Raw genomic sequence first — 16,176 nt, 5'->3', positions numbered from 1 at the left:
GGCCCAGAACTGGACACAGAACTTGAGGTGTGGCCTCACCAGCGCTGAGTGCAGGGGAAGAATCACTTCCCTGGTCCTGCTGGCCACACTGTTCCTGATACAGGCCAGGATTCCATTGGCCTTCTTGGCCACCTGGGCACACTGCTGGCTCATGTTCAGCTTCTTGTCAATCAGAACCTCCAGGTCTCTTTCTGCCTGGCTGCTCTGTCCCCAGCCTTTAGTGCTCTATGGGGTTGTTGTGGTCGAAGTGCAGGATCTGGTGCTTGGCCTTCTTGGACACATCCACAGCCTTCCTCTCATCCACCAGGTGGGTCACCTGATCATAAAAGGAGATCAGGTTGGTCAGGCAGGACCTGGCCCTTCTAAATCCATGCTGTCTGAGTCTGATCCCTCGTCTGGCATGTAGGTGCCGTGTGACTACACCCAAGATGATCTGCTCCATAACCTTGCCAGGCACTGAGATTAGGCTGACAGGCCTGTAGTTTCCTGGATCTTCCTTCTGGTTCTTCTTGTGGATGGGCCTCACACTGGCCAACTTTCTGTCACCTGGTACCTCCCCGGTGAGCCAGGACTGTTGATAAATAATGGAGAGCTGCTTGGTGAGCTCTTCCACCAGCTCCTTCATCACCCTAGGATGGATCCCATCTGATCCTGTAGATTTATGAGTATCTAAGTGGCTCAGCAGGTTGCTAACTGCTTCCTCCTGAATTACGTGGGGGCTATTCAGCTCCTCGTTCCTGTCTACCACCTTGGGAGGCCAATTGTCCTGAGGCAAAGAAGGTGTAAAGTACCTCAGCTTTTCCACCTCTTTGATAACTATGTTCCAACTCCCCATCTACCCCCCTACACACATACACCTTCATGTCAAACAAAGAATGGAGCTTTTTCTTGCCCCTCCTTTTCCTGTTGATGTATTGAAAGAATGCAAAATTTCTCCAGTGCCTTCGCTTCTCCAGGCTGAACAATTCCAGCTCTCTCAGTCGTTCCTGATAGGAATGTTCCAGCCCTCTAATACTCTTTGTGGCCTCCTCTGGACTTGCTCCAGCAGATCCACATCTTTCCTGTGTTGGAGGACTCAGAGTTGAAAGCAGCACTCCGGGTAGGGTCTTACCAGAGCAGAGCAGAGGGACAGGACCCTCTCCCTTGACCTGCTGGTCACACTGCTTTGGATGCAGCTCAGGATACAATTGGCTTTCTGAGCTGCAAGCGCACATTGCGGGGTCATCAACAGCCTGTGTTGATACTGGGGGTTGCCCTGACCCAGGTGCAGCACCTTGCATCTGGTCTTTTTAAACCTCATAAGATTCCCACTTTTCAAGCTTGTCCGGGTCAGTGGTTCCCAGGGTCCTCCTTTCTACCCTTTTTGAAGATGGGTACAATATTTCCCTTTTCCCAGTCACCTGGGACTTCACTTGCCTGTCATGACTTTTCAAGTATCATAGAGAATGTCTTGGCAGCTACATCAGCCACATCCCTCAGGACTCTGGGATGCATCTCATTGCATCCCATAGACTTATGTACATTGAGGTTCCTCAGGTGGCCATAAACTTCAACTTTATTTACAGTGGGAAACACTTTGCTCCCCCAGTCCCCATCCTGCTGTCCATCCACTAGAGAGGTGTGGGAAGAGAGGCTGTCACTGAAGGCTGAGGCAATTCTGAGATTTAGATAGTACTTGTAAAAATTCACAATTTTGAAAGCTGAAATGCAGTCCTTCATGGTTTATTTTAGTTTTGGTTTTAGTATAACAATTATCTCATGACATTATATATATGAATTATTGCATAACCTTATTTAAACTAAGATCTGAAAACATAGTGAAAGCACTAAAAGGCCACAGAGCACACTATTTTTGAAAGAACAGACATTAAAAAATAAAGTGTTCTTTAAAAGCAGGCTAGTAGACTGTTTATCACAACAATCAAATATCAGCAAGCAGTCTACCACAAATATGTCCAAGTTAGCATGCCCCAATGACCTAAACATCATATTAGCAAAATCTCATGTCCTGAAATATAATTCTAATCATCACAAATGGAATCCAGCAGGTTTCAGCTACAAGTAGAAAAAAGATCTTCAAATATATGGAACAAGTCTGAATTTTATTCTTACTCCACTTTATTGTTTAATTTGGCTGACAATGAGAAACTGAGCCTAAAGGATTTTAAGTCTGACTAAGAGTGGAATGCTGTGGTTTTGACGTGTTCAAATGAGATACCTGAATGAAGCTTGGCTTTTAAGAACAGGGGTGAACAATACAATAATTGAAAAAAATCCTTCTATCAGAGTACAGAAAATTTGAGTAAATGGTATTTTTACTCAGAAATTTTAGAACAAATAGGTCTGCTGTAGCATTACTTTAAAAACACAGTAAACAAAATGTAACTGCCCATAATCAGTTAAGAATTGTTGACCTCTTCATATCCGTAACTTCAACATTGTGTCATACTGTTTTCACAAGAATGCTCTCCAAACAGTTTTCAAGGTTAATTTTGCTGTTACTCCCTCTGGCAGAGTAAGAAGATAATTCTGTCTCCTCGCTAATTTCTTTCCCAGCTTCTTTGATATCTGTAACTTGTACTAATGCTAAATTAAGTTTTCATATTTTGTCAAGGTTGCTGTTTGAATTTGTCTGTCTGTTATATTTCTAAAGGTAATATTGATACTTCAAAGGACGTAGAAAAAACATTGTCTGCTCCTTGTTAGTGAGATTGGTGAGAATGTTTATCCCTTCAGTGACAGCACTGTGGGGCAAGCTGTTTTAGTCTTCATTTCTACTTCAGAGTAATTAAAATTGAAGAGGTTTTGCTTGAATCTGATCAAATGTATTTGCCCCTGTGACTCTATAACAGGTGGGGGAAAAATATGAATCTCTTGGTCACAATGTCAAACATTATGATATAAATTAACTGAAGTTTTACTTTTCAGATCATATCCATCAAAAAGTGTTCCATTCCTTGTATTACTCACATTAATAATTCTACTGAAATAAGACTATTCTTCTTATTCTTCTAAGTATAAATATGTAAATTTGTTTAATTTGGGGGATGTGATGCTTTGGGATACAGTCAGCTTGGTTGTTAACAAAATTAATAGATTCAGACTTAAACTAAGGACCAGACATAGCAGCAGTATTATATACTCAGAAATCCCTTGAGTAATGCACATTTTTGAAGTTTGAACAAGTTCATAAATACAAAAATACGAACTGTTCAATGAACAGCACAAAACCTTTAGGGCCTGCTGCTGTGAATCAACATAATTTCACCCCACAAATCTTTACTCATTCACATCAGCTGAGGATCTGATCTACACGAGGTGCATTACTTTGCATTTGAGGCTAACAGATTGTCCAGATGTGCTACTGTCATTTGCCCATCATTCAGGAAAATGCTTGAAGTACTTGAAATCTTGTGAGCCAATACACATATTTATGGGAGAAATAAATCCTCATATTTTATTAACATGTAGGTGTTTTTTCACACTCATCTGAAATGCATTCTTTTTACTAAATTTTATCCAATGATAATAATAATATGAAATCCATTTGAAACTATTATGCTATCTGTATTAAGAGCTCAGGCAGACAAATGAAACTGATCCACACTTGATAACATTTTGTATTAACACATGGCCTTTCAGCTTATAGTCTGGCAGAGAACTCCAACAACAATAGAGAAATAAAATAATAACGAAGGTTTTCATTTCACTATGCTGCTTAGAAGACATGCCCTACACCATTTTCAATTGGAACACAGACAAAACTGGGGTCTGTGGGGATGGCACACAGCAGTGACATGGTTCTGAGACAACACACAGAAAAATTACTTATTCTGGCTATTTGCACTTTGAAAGTGTGGTTTTGCAGTCAGGCCAGCAAATGTTGCTTTTATGAAAACGGAGAGTCTGTAATTCCCCTTCTTTTTATTTCTTTAAATAATCCGTTACTGAAAACTAACTAGTGAATTGAAAAGGGTTATGAAGGGGTACACGAAAAGCCAGAGTCAGCACAGAATAAGCAGCAGAGACATGTGGCTGGGACTAAGAGAAAAAGCAGAGGTAGCAGTGCTCTGTTAAGATTGTCTTAGCTGATCTTGAGAAAGATTCAGAACTGACTCAATTAAGGATTAACCCTAATTACCTTACCTTCCACCAGTATCTTCCAGTAGATTTCTGCAAAGATGAACAGTGAGGTTTATCTTTGAACATACTGGATTTCCCAATATTATACTGCATACATTAGTACTTCAATTAGTGTACTAATGAAGCACAATGAATGAAAACAGCAAAGTCACCTGCAAACAAAGTTAGTTTGAGAAGAATTTTAGAAACTGTTCACACATGCTCCTTCCTAACGAAATACAAGGTTAGAAATACATCGTATTTCTAACGAATACAATGGTTCAAATACTTCCACCAGTGTTAAACTTTAAATATGACTTTTTTTTTCCCTTGAAGTCAGTCAGTCTGCAGGGACTTAAAATGAAAATTATGTAAGAGTATACTACATTGCTGAATTAATTAGGGTGATCCACTCTGGTCATACAGGAAGACATAGCTCAGAGATGAGAAGGTAGAAATGCAAAGCCATTTTGTGGAGCGTTCATTATATTGTACATATTTGGTAGAGATAAAAGGCAGGAGGTAGCTTATCTCCCCAGTCATAATTACAATAAGCTCAACAATCTTTCCCAGGGAACTGTGAAACAAGTTGTTTGTCCTACTGAGGACAGGAGGGGATTGTCAGCTGCTCGGCTGTTTAGTCTGTTTCCTCACTGATAGTCTGGGAAAGGCACCTGCATGCAAAAACATCTTGCAACCTTTATCCTATGCTCAAGATGGATCACTTAGTAGATGCATAACAGAACATCACATTTTAGTTAAGAAATACCACTTTCAAGGGAGAGAGTGGACAGCATCAGCACATGAGTAACAGTTCAAATTTAGCTTGTCCCAATGTGCAAAATCGAAATAAATTATTTTTATTTTCCCTTTAAGGAATCTGACCTGATACCCTGGTAGCCCAGAGCAATCTGCAGTTTAAGACAACTCTGTACCACATCAGTGAAAAGTATAATTGTGTATGTTCAAGTTCTACCAATAGATCAGCCATACAAACACATAGCTAGCATGAGTTAACAGCATTTTGAATGAAAAAAAAAAAGAGTAAAAGCCACACTTGCAGGGAAGAAAAAAAATTGACCCCAAATAAAATATTTGAAATAATAGGAGCCTTTCTTACTTTAAAAATGCAGCAGGAGGGAATTGAGGGGTAGGAAAATTTTCTAGGGTAGTTTCAAAAGATGCTTGTATTGGTTAATATATATCAAGTGAAACTTAAAAATAATCAGATCTAATATCTTCATTTTAAAAAAATTCTATCAGTTGTGCTGAAATTCTAATGCATATTAAGTGGGGTTTCAGCTTTGATTTGTAAAATACTGGCACTTCATATATTCCTCAGAAAAACAGAGAAAAAAACTCCTCTGGAGTCCGGTGTTTTCACTGAGAATCTTTCACTGACTTCAGTGCACACTGAATTACATCTCTGAATATGAGTTTATTCCAGATGATTTTCATAAGCTGCTTTCTGCAGTTTGCATACAAACAACTTTGTTCACATAACTTGGCCCAGAAAAAAACACTTTTGAAGGCCAACAACTGTATCTTGCATTCCTTTAGCAGTCAAGATGCTTGCCAGCTTCGTTCTTTCAGACACAAAATATGCAAGCTTTCTTTCCAAGAGCTTTGACCATCACCACTCTTGTCAGTAGCATATTTTTTGTATTTATGCTTCAGTTATCTGGTCATATTTCATGGATCTTCACTTTAAGGCAATTTAATCAAAAAAAACGCAAAACCAAACAAAACCAACAGAAAATACAATGATGCATCTTGTTACAAAATAAGAACTTGTCATTGGCAAACAAGAATGCTCATTCTCTTTGCTTATATAACGCTTATATAAATTAATTTTATGCAAATGGACATTTTTTACAAGGGTCACTCACTAATGCTTTTATGCATTCACTACATTTTCCTGAAATGAACTTGCACTGGTCCTCCTTTTAAGCTAAGCCTCTAAAGACCTTAGGCACCAAACAGTGAAGTAATTTACATCCACAAAACAAACTGAACCTGGGCAGAACACTATTATATAAAACTTCAAAGCATTACATATAAATATTATGTCCATCTTCACTATTTTTTAATTATGCATGTTTACCACAAATGCTACATATAATAGCAATTTGATTATATGTTTGTCCAAGTAGTTATGCCATGTTACAGAATAAATTAAAAACTTAAAACCTGACTGATATAAATTCAACAGTTTTGTCTGCAAAGCCCTTGGCAGCTCTCCCAGGCATCTGTTAAGAGGCTGTGTGTTGATTTTTGTTTGGTGAATCACACAGGGCAATGCAGGGCTGTAGTTTCATTAAGAGGAATTCATCATTAAAGAGAGAGACCCTGAATGGATTCTATTAAACACATCACAGAAAAAAAAAAAAAATTAATTCTTGCTCCATGCAGTGAAGTACAAAACAGAAGATAGAGAGTAGCTTAAGACAATGAGACAATTAAGCTCATTAATTAGTGCTGACAACTTACTCAGTATGATGAGCAATATGATCAGTCCCACAGCAACTTATCTATCAAGATAGTTCTTGTAGGTACTGCGGCAAAAGGTGAATTTTAACAAAAGATTTCTAGAAAGCAAATCAAAAACCTTTGCAGATGTATGAGCAAATCCATGCTGTAGAGTGGAAAGACAAAGATTCTTGTTTGAAAAAGTAACAATGAATATTGTCACCCTTGATTAATCAGAGGCACAAATCAGCTTCTCAATAGTGAATGAAAGGAGACTGATACAGGTTACTGATTGTACACGGAAGGCGTGGAAAGCAAAAAAACATGTCTGCATCACAAAGTGCTTATGCCTTAGTCCTAAGAAAAAGCCCAACTCAAGCCACTGCAACCACTTTTAGAATATAGCAACATCACTTCTTCAGAATTATTTTATAGCTGTCTTCAGAATGTACATTTAACTGTGCTAAGCACTATAAAGTACAATAAAAAGACAAAAACCTACTGAACTCGCACATATAAACATGAAAACATACATGCACCAACCATACACTCATCAAAAATGTAAAATTCATTGTGGATACTAAACATCCTTACAAGTCAACTGTCTGAAATTGCACCTGTGATTGTCATCATGTTGCTACTTAGAGAAAGTTCACTGGTCCAAGAAAATAAACTTTAAAAAAAGTGTGGAACTTAAGATAGAGGTAAGAAACCATATATATGAGAGTGTGCATGTGTGTATGCACAGTTTTGAAAGCCAGCACTGTAAGCTGGTAGATCCCTTTTCAGTTAACATTTATCTTCAGTCTGTATTTATTATATATAGGATAAGTCATATAAAAACAGGTTTCCATTTCTGATCTTCCTCCTTTTGGTCATCATACAGAATGTGCAATTATGAATGAGCATTCTAGCTTTAATTCAGATGCTATGGGAGAAAGCCTAACAAATACCATTTCTACATTTAAGATGTGTGAGAAATTCAATAGAAAAGTCTTGACTCTTTCATATACAAAGCTTTTTGACAAAAGCTCTTCTAAAAATTTGAGCTTATTTTGATCATAAATAGTATCTTGAGCAAACCTCTCAAACTGCTACTACATCTTCAGTTTCTGAAAACTGTGCCTTCAGCCTAATCATACTTTTCCAAGCTGCTAGACAGACCAAATGAATTGCATTCCAATCTATTCTGTTTCAAAGCTACAATTCAAACATTATAAATCATGCAGCTGATGGTAGATAAATCTGGAGCTTTCACTCACCTCTCTGTGATACAGCCCAGTCAGCTTTTCCTTCTGGCTGCATCAAGTCTGCAACAATCATTCATGTAATAGGTTACAAGTGTTTTAGATGAGCAATTTGGAATAGCTTTTAACAGTAGAAAAGGACTGTTTAAACAAAGTGCTCAAAGATTGGCAGGTACATACAATTAAGTGTGTTTTTTACTTAGGCCATTAGATTTTAAATATCAATTTAAAAATGTCAAACTCTCTCTCTTCAAAAGTCAATGATCAGTAAACTAATAATACCAAAAGCACTAAGATAGTGGGAGGGTTATGAGTCTGTGTTGATATTCTCTTTTTTTTAAGAAACTTTGTTTAATCCTTCCTGGTCACTGTTTAAATATTTGAGCCGAATATTGACAGGACAGAAATCACATACACAGAACACATGAGCCAGGAATCTGTATTCCACTGTCCTGGAATATAGAACTCTTCCTATCCTATTAGTTGCTCAGTGAAAAAGCATGTATCCCACCATTTTACTAAAAAATCAGCATGAAGGAAAATTACATCATTTTCTTCAACCTTCACTTGCACGCTTCACTGATAGTTTATGTGGCAATTAGTGCCAGCCCTCAGCTTTAACAAAGCATGTACCTCCAAATATTCACATTAGAAGTTATGATCTGTCATAATAATACAGTGCTTCCTTATTTTAGGCAGCTCTATCAGCAACTTAAAGCTTAAAATCAGTCATGATCAACAAAAAACTTTTGATTGAAAAAGAAATACATCCATCAGTATGCAATTAAAGGTTGTAGCCAAACCCCCCCCCGCCAAATCTGGACTTTCTTTATTCTTGTGGGAAACATTCATGTGGTGTTTTAAGTGAGGCTTTTTCCAATACACTTCAACCACTGTCACAAGTTACATGGTTTAACTTGGTCACACATGAATTGACCAGGCAATAGGACTAGATGATCACTTTAGATCCCATCCACCTGAAATATAATATTCTATTCTAAATTTCTCACAAAGCCAGAAATACTGAAAAACGAAAAATCTACACAAGGCCATTGGTGTCGTAATAAAAAAAAATAAAAAATCACAAAGCAAAAACCAGCTCAAGGCCTTAAACAAACCCTTGCAAAAACATACATACACACACAGAGCTGCCCGTAAATAAAACTGCTTAAGACTTTCACTGGGTTTAACACACAAGCTAAGAGAGAGATCTGGTGTAATCTGATGAAAAACATGTTCCAGAGCTTCACAAGCACTACAATCTGTCCTTTTGAAAATGCATTACAAGATAATTGGGATTTCTAGTCTCACTGACTCTAACTGCTCAGAGGGTGCTGAAACAGTAAATAAGCTCTAAGATACATCGGTGCTCCATAATTCATTCAAATGTTTCTTTTTCTTTTCTTTTTTTTTTTTTTTCTTTTAGCAGTAGTTAACAGCCACAGTCCACAGGTCTACATGTATGCATGAAATGAAGTTTGCATGGATCTTTATATAGGAAGTGGTTGTTAAATATTTGTTATACCAAATTACACGTATAGCACATCAAATATTGGAGACATCAATCTTTGTATGCATTAAAATTTTAGGCTATTTCTTTTACAGTAGCTACCAAATTAATGTGGCTTTCAGAGGAATGCCTGAATAGAGTACATTTCAGAAAACATACCTCAAGGTTAGGGTTTAGATCACCACTTTGTATTCAACATCAAAGGCAAAAGACTGACAAGTGTGTTCATTTAGAATTTTTTTTTCATTTCAAAGTCGCCTGTTCTATTTATACTTCTGAATAAAACAGAGTTTATTAAAGTTTTAATTCTGCAATCCAAATCAAAACCAGCTTTAGCTGTGCTCTTAAGAGAGACTGATACATTACAAATCAGGTGTACCAGGTATTTTCCCCATCCACAAATACGTAATACCAAATATAAACAACAAAAATCGAGGGACTACTACTAAGCAGTCTTATTAGTCTCAGTGAGAACCCTTATCAGAAGCCTCAGACCCCACACTAGATTTCATTATGGTCTTTTGTGGATATAACCCTTAACCAAAGCTTCACACACCATCTGATGGCATCAGATGGCCTATCTAGAACTCAGGATTAGAGCATTAATGGTATCTGTGTTCCAGCTGCTAATCCAGCAATTTACTGTTCAATTTCCAAAGAAAAAAAACCCAAAACCCAAACCTTTTCCTCTCTCTCTCTTTATCAGAACACCACATAGCAAAACTGACAATTCCTCCAGCACACCTGTTGTATGAAAAGCTGTTGAAAAGCGTTCACAGAAAGTGTTCAGAGCCCTGAACACTTTCTGGGATGTGTGGTATAGTTTTCTTCTTTCCAGGTGATATAACTGTCTGACCGAAGGCAGAAAGCCTGGCAGAGTTGAAGTAAGTATTGCATATATTAAATCACAAAACATAAGGTATTTGCTTCAGGCCACAACTAGGATGGCTTCAGGCCAGAAGCACAGAACCTCTCTGAAGAAAAACTGAGAGAATCAATTGCATATTTTGTAAAAATCTAAGGAAAGATTCACACTAAACTGAAAAACAAAAATATTTTTTGTATTCAAGGCAGTGTGTACAAATCAGAACGCAATGACAGTTTCTTATGACAGAAAGGAACAAACTAAACCTGAGGTTACAAAATGAAAATTAGGGAATTAAGGAAACCCACAAATCTTCTGATACTGAAAGAGCACATAACGAATTTCAGGAGTGTCCAAACTTATGAATAAACAGACAACGGCATGTAACAATTGGTATTGTGACTGCTTGTGACACTGTAATTCCAAACAATTTTGGCTGATCACTTCAGACTTCTAATATATAAAACAGAACATCTTTACATAGGAAATGCAGTTTAATAGTGTAGTACAGGTCCTAAAAAAAAAGACAGCAAATTGAAAGCAAATGGTTAAAGAATTTGTTAGCAAATAGGATTAAATATGGTGAAAGATGTTTCCCAGCCTTGGCATCCAGCAGGGAGCCTCACTGGGGCCTGGATAAGCAATGGAAAGCCTTGTACACAGACCTTGCTATCTCCCTAGTAAAGTCATATTTGCAAGTGAAGGACATTGATAGAGATTCTCAAAATAGTGTGCTAGGGAAAAAGGGGGGTGGGTTAGACTGAAAACACAGCACATGCTTTGAGAACAAAAAGTCCTCTCACAGATTTACATTTTCCAAACTCCATTGACGCACGTGAAAGAAAACACAGACGATAAATTCTCGTTCTCAGCGCACATTTCAAGACATCACTTTAATTATTCCTATCAGTTCCGTTGTCTGTTGCACTCCCATTTCTACCTCCCCCAACATATGAATGATACTTTCTATGTTTTCAGCAGCACTTTTTGTGTACCCAGTCTGCAGGTGCACCAAATACCTTGGCAAGGGGCAAACTGATTATCACTTAAGAAAACAGTAACACTGTATAGTTCATATTTCTTCAAGGTCCTGAGTGAGCATAAATTCTCTTGAAAACGAAGTTATTGCACTTCAAGCATCAAGACAGCGAACCAGGTAAGTCTTGTTGCTTCTTGTAGAGGTGATTTTACCATATTTTGTAATTTATACACTTTTTTTCTCAGGTAAGTCTTGTTGCTGCTTGTAGAGGTGATTTTACCATATTTTGTAATTTATACACTTTTTTTCTCTCTCTCATGCATTTGTTCAGTAAATCAAATAATTATTTTCTCAGGTCTTAAATATAAAAGCTTCAAATACTGTGCAATAGTGCAATATACTGAAAAGAGGATATTGTTACTAACTTATAATAATTTTCAGGTCAATTCTACAGAGCTGCTCTTCATTTTTTCTAAGAACTCTACACTTTCTTGTATGCATTTCAAAATATGCACTGACGAATTTTTAACATACTAAGTATTGTTACGTCTCTGCTGAATCCTAGGTAATAAAGTTGGCTATCTCATATTTTAACCTCTGTTCTAACCTGCACAGGTTTTTAACAGACTTACAGTTCAAAAGGAATTGTACTGTGTAAAGAATATAACTAATTTTTATTTTCCCTAATATCTACATTTATATTCCAGGTTTACTCTTGCCACAAGTGGAGTTCATCTTGATCTGGCTCGTTGTTCCTTTTTCCTATGCATATACTTCTTTGAGAATTGCTTCTAAAGAGGTATAGGGCATGGGAAAATGGGGCAATTGAGGTACTTCACCATTCATTTCAAACAGCTGTAGAAATGTATAGCGAAAACAGATGTATGAAGAAATTACAGGTAAATTTGTTAAACTCCCAATTCACCATCAAAACCTGCATAAAAAGATACTGGTATTATTTACTCTGTTGGTTTCATCTTAAAACATGATTTATTACAAGAGTAATATTTAAGCATTTATCCAACTACATTATATATATATATAATCTCACTTGGTTTAATGTTCTGTCTAAAACATACGCATTGCTAAGAAGTTACTCCTGTAGTCCTTACTCCCATAAACCTCCAACTGAAAATAATGGAAATGCAGTCTCACAAACTGCAAAAAATGCAGCTCTGTCTCCCTGTCTCACAGGTACTGGGAATCATTCTTCACTGAATCCAGTTAGTGCTGACTCAGGTATGTAAAGCCCAGTCATGCAAACACTACCTACCTAAGGGGGCTGTCTGCAATGTACCCTTTATTCTTAGGACTTGAACCTCTAAGATCATAAGTACCTTTTACATGCATGTTTGAAATTACAAATTCTTCTAAAAAACAGACAGTTAATAGTAAATCAAATAATAAATGTCCTATTTTTTTTCTTTCACCCACAGGTACTTCGGAAGTGGAAGTATAGAAGCTCTCTTGGCTTTTTTCATTCAGTAGAAAAACAGTCATTAAACACAATTTTTATGTTTCTGTCCAATTACTTTTATTTACTCTGAATAACAATGTATCATGTCAATTGGAGGGGGAATGCTGCTATTATGAAATAATGTAACAGTACATAACATATGTCAAATAAAAATCTTATGTTTCAGTCACAGGTCAAAAGTTTGTGTTACACTACATCACAGTTTCTAACAAGTCTTGTAAAGCTGTGGGCTTAGAAAAAAGCAAAACAAGGTGCATTACAAATCACTTTACCCAGTGGTTATCATTATGCTACATTATTCAATATTAAATAAACATTTTTAAAGTTACTTTTCATTTATCTCTAACATCTCTAACAGTGTTAGAGGACTATCTTACTTACATATCACTTTTTTCTTAAATTAAAAGGCAATTAAAATTACATCCACAACCATATCTTTACTCACTGATGTCACATCAAAGCTTGTGGTAAAGGGAAGCTTCTGAGAGAAGGGATTTTTATATATATATATATAGAAAAAGATATTAAATCTAATAACAGTCATTAAAATCAATAAGAACCTCCAGAATTATTGCACATAAAGGTGGAAAAAACCACATACAAAACAAACAAAAATATAAATAAACAAGAGACAACACCCCCATATAACTTATAGTTTCTCATATTTCACAAAATCTTACATTAATGTAAAACTACAAAAAAAGCAATTGTATCAAAAAAATGTGTTTTACCTCAAATACATCCCTTGTGTAACTTAGCCTAACACAAATCCCAGATCCCAATGCAACAGCACTACAACTGATGTGGTTTTTTTCCTTAAAACACAAAGTACGCAATTTAAATTAAAAGCTAATAGGAATAATAATGTCATATTGGTTATTACCAAAAAGAGGAAAAAAAAAAAAGCTGTTTTGAGCTTGCAGTGGTATCAATAAAAATATCAGGCCAAAGATCAATCATATCAAACACAGCAGTATCAAAGCAAGAATCCAGAATAATTTTTTCATTCCAAGCTTCTTAGAATAATTTTGCAAATTGAAAAATCCATATTTCATGATGCAGAACAGCCTTGAAATATTCCCCAAACAGAATACTATTTCATCAGTACTTAATCTGTATTATTTATATAATATTATGTTGCAGTTCCTACAGTTATTAAATGTAGCATTTTATCTCTAGGAACATCTCTTAAACACACATGAAAAAAATATTTCAGGTAATTCCTTAATATTTCTGGTGGGATTTTGGTTGGTTTTTGTAATGCTCTAAGGCATTCCAAGAATGAATACATATGCTTAAAGAAACCTATACTGAAAAAAAATACGTATTGCATATTAATGCAGTGAATATTATGAAACTAATCCACTGCCTCCCAAAAAAAGGCACATCACCAGAAGAAGCAGGAAAGTATTTATGTTAATCTAAATTATAAGGCCTACACTTTCAAAGATTTCTGGTCAACTAAAATGTCCTTTTTGTTATGGTGTTACACTGCGTTATCACTTACAACTTAAAAGCAGCTCTTCCTACCCTGATAGTCTCTTCCTGAATTTGCACTGCCAGTGGCAGTTTTCAAACCCTTCCGTAAATGCCTTTAACTTAGTCATGCAGCAGTTAAAAACAGATACGTATATATAAAACAAACCCACACTTTTCTGTTATGATGGTGGGTTACAGGTAAGTAAGACCTCCCCTGCTAAAGGAATCCAAAAAGTGTCAGTCCTAGCTAAAGCGAAGGAACGTGAGTGCACACCCAGAAGCTGAAAAAGTTAAGTGCATCAGCACTGTAAGCTATTATGTAAACTCACTTATAGCTGAGGAATATTTCTCTAAGGAGCACAAATAGTTCAGACAAATCAATGAGAGGCAGAAACTGTTTTTTGAAGAATTGCTGCAAGAAAAATTCAGTAGTGCTGATAACACCACCTCAAAACAAGTCTCTGGGATGTCACAGAGTTAGAACTCCCAACTAATCCTGTCAAGTTTTGAGCTGGTAGAGAAAAGCTAGCATTCAGCTGTTAGTATAGTTTGCCATTTAGAAAAAATATTTTCTTAATTGTCTCTTCTGTAGTTTGCATTTTGTGAGATACAGATAAACACTACAAGTTTCAACCAGATATGAAGCATTTTAATATATAAAAAACAACGCAGCAAAAGTCCTTTCAGAAGTCAGACTAAATTAACTTCATTGCAAATATTTTCATTATCACTGCAAGTCTTACAAGACACAGGGTATAATGTCTTTTTTCAGAAATCATGCCTTCATATTTGGTAACATTGTGCATTAAGTGAACAGTATCCTGCAGTTCCCATGACTCCCTATTCCTACTTTTGCTTCACTGTGTTTGAGCTCTAAACAAGATCAGAGAATCCACATGCCCAGGAAAAAAAAAGTATCAGACACAAAGTTCTGCTTCCCCCCTCCCAGTGGAACTATTTCTCTGATCTGATTCCTTTTGTACCTGCAAAACCAGCTGCATCAGAAAAAAGAGACGCAGAAGTTGCTTAAGCTGGAAGGACAATTACGTACATCTTTGAAACTGCAGTTTGAAGAAAGAGTTTTTACACTTCCTCTGTACTCACTTTCTCTAACATACAAAATACCCATGACAGATTTGACCTAGAGAAAAATCTTCATCTCCACCTATTTCAAAGACTCACAGACACTTGTAAATTTATTTCATTTCTAAACACCACCTGTCAGCACTGGCATAAGTGACAGTGGAAAAACAATAAGTAATCATGATCTGTACATCCAAATACAGTTTTTTGCTACAAAAACCACACAGCAGCAACATACTATACTATAAAACTTACATTCATTATTGAAACTAATGCTAAATCTTCAAATACTATTCCAGCATCTACTTTACACTTTTTTTTTTTAAGATGCCAATAGATAGGTTTCATTATTCTCTGTGAACAGGAGAGGCGCAGTTCTATATGAAAAACTGAGCAGATTAAATAGCTCACTGACACTGAAAAGGAACAGTCCTTCATACCTTTCTCCTTTTGATTAGCTTGGACCAATTCAGGCTAATTTTCTGACCCTCAGCTAATTCTCACCAAAGACATCCAGAAACAGGAAAATTCTTGGGTTTGGGTTACAAAAAAAACAAACAAGCAGCAACCAACGGGAAAAAAATAAACCAACACATCAAAACAACTTCATATATTTCTCTTGGTAACTTTGTGGGGGTCTTTTTCACTGCAGAACTGCAGTTTAATGATAATTTACACACCATGGACGTGTGCATAGAGAAGGGAAGGAAAATATAAAGAAAAGCCTGACTCAATACCTGACCTCAAATAGCTCAGCCTGGGATTAACATAGGGTTTTCTTACTATAGCAAACAAATTATAAAGTAAGTTCCAACTTTTAACAAGTCCTAGATTTACTGCCCCTCTGACCCTCAGCAAGCCAACTGAACCCCATTAGATTTCAGACAGCGCCCAGAGAGGACCCTTTGGGATTCAGCATTCTCCGAGGCTTTGCCCTCAGCTCGC

At 36.5% G+C, this 16,176-nt stretch overlaps 1 long non-coding RNA gene across 1 annotated transcript; it reads left to right on the top strand.

Moving 5' to 3' along the window:
• The first annotated feature begins 11,341 nt into the window (after window positions 1–11,341).
• LOC116790295 lies at window positions 11,342–12,916 on the top strand. The gene is made up of 4 exons (XR_004358304.1): window positions 11,342–11,369; window positions 11,900–12,091; window positions 12,387–12,431; window positions 12,629–12,916. It is a non-coding gene; the product is annotated as an uncharacterized LOC116790295 (long non-coding RNA).
• The last annotated feature ends 3,260 nt before the right edge of the window (window positions 12,917–16,176 follow it).

Source organism: Chiroxiphia lanceolata, chromosome 8 (genome assembly GCF_009829145.1).
Source record: "Chiroxiphia lanceolata isolate bChiLan1 chromosome 8, bChiLan1.pri, whole genome shotgun sequence".
Classification (NCBI taxonomy): domain Eukaryota; kingdom Metazoa; phylum Chordata; class Aves; order Passeriformes; family Pipridae; genus Chiroxiphia; species Chiroxiphia lanceolata.
The sequence above is the reverse complement of the archived record's forward strand: the minus strand, read 5'-3'. Positions and strand labels throughout refer to the sequence as shown.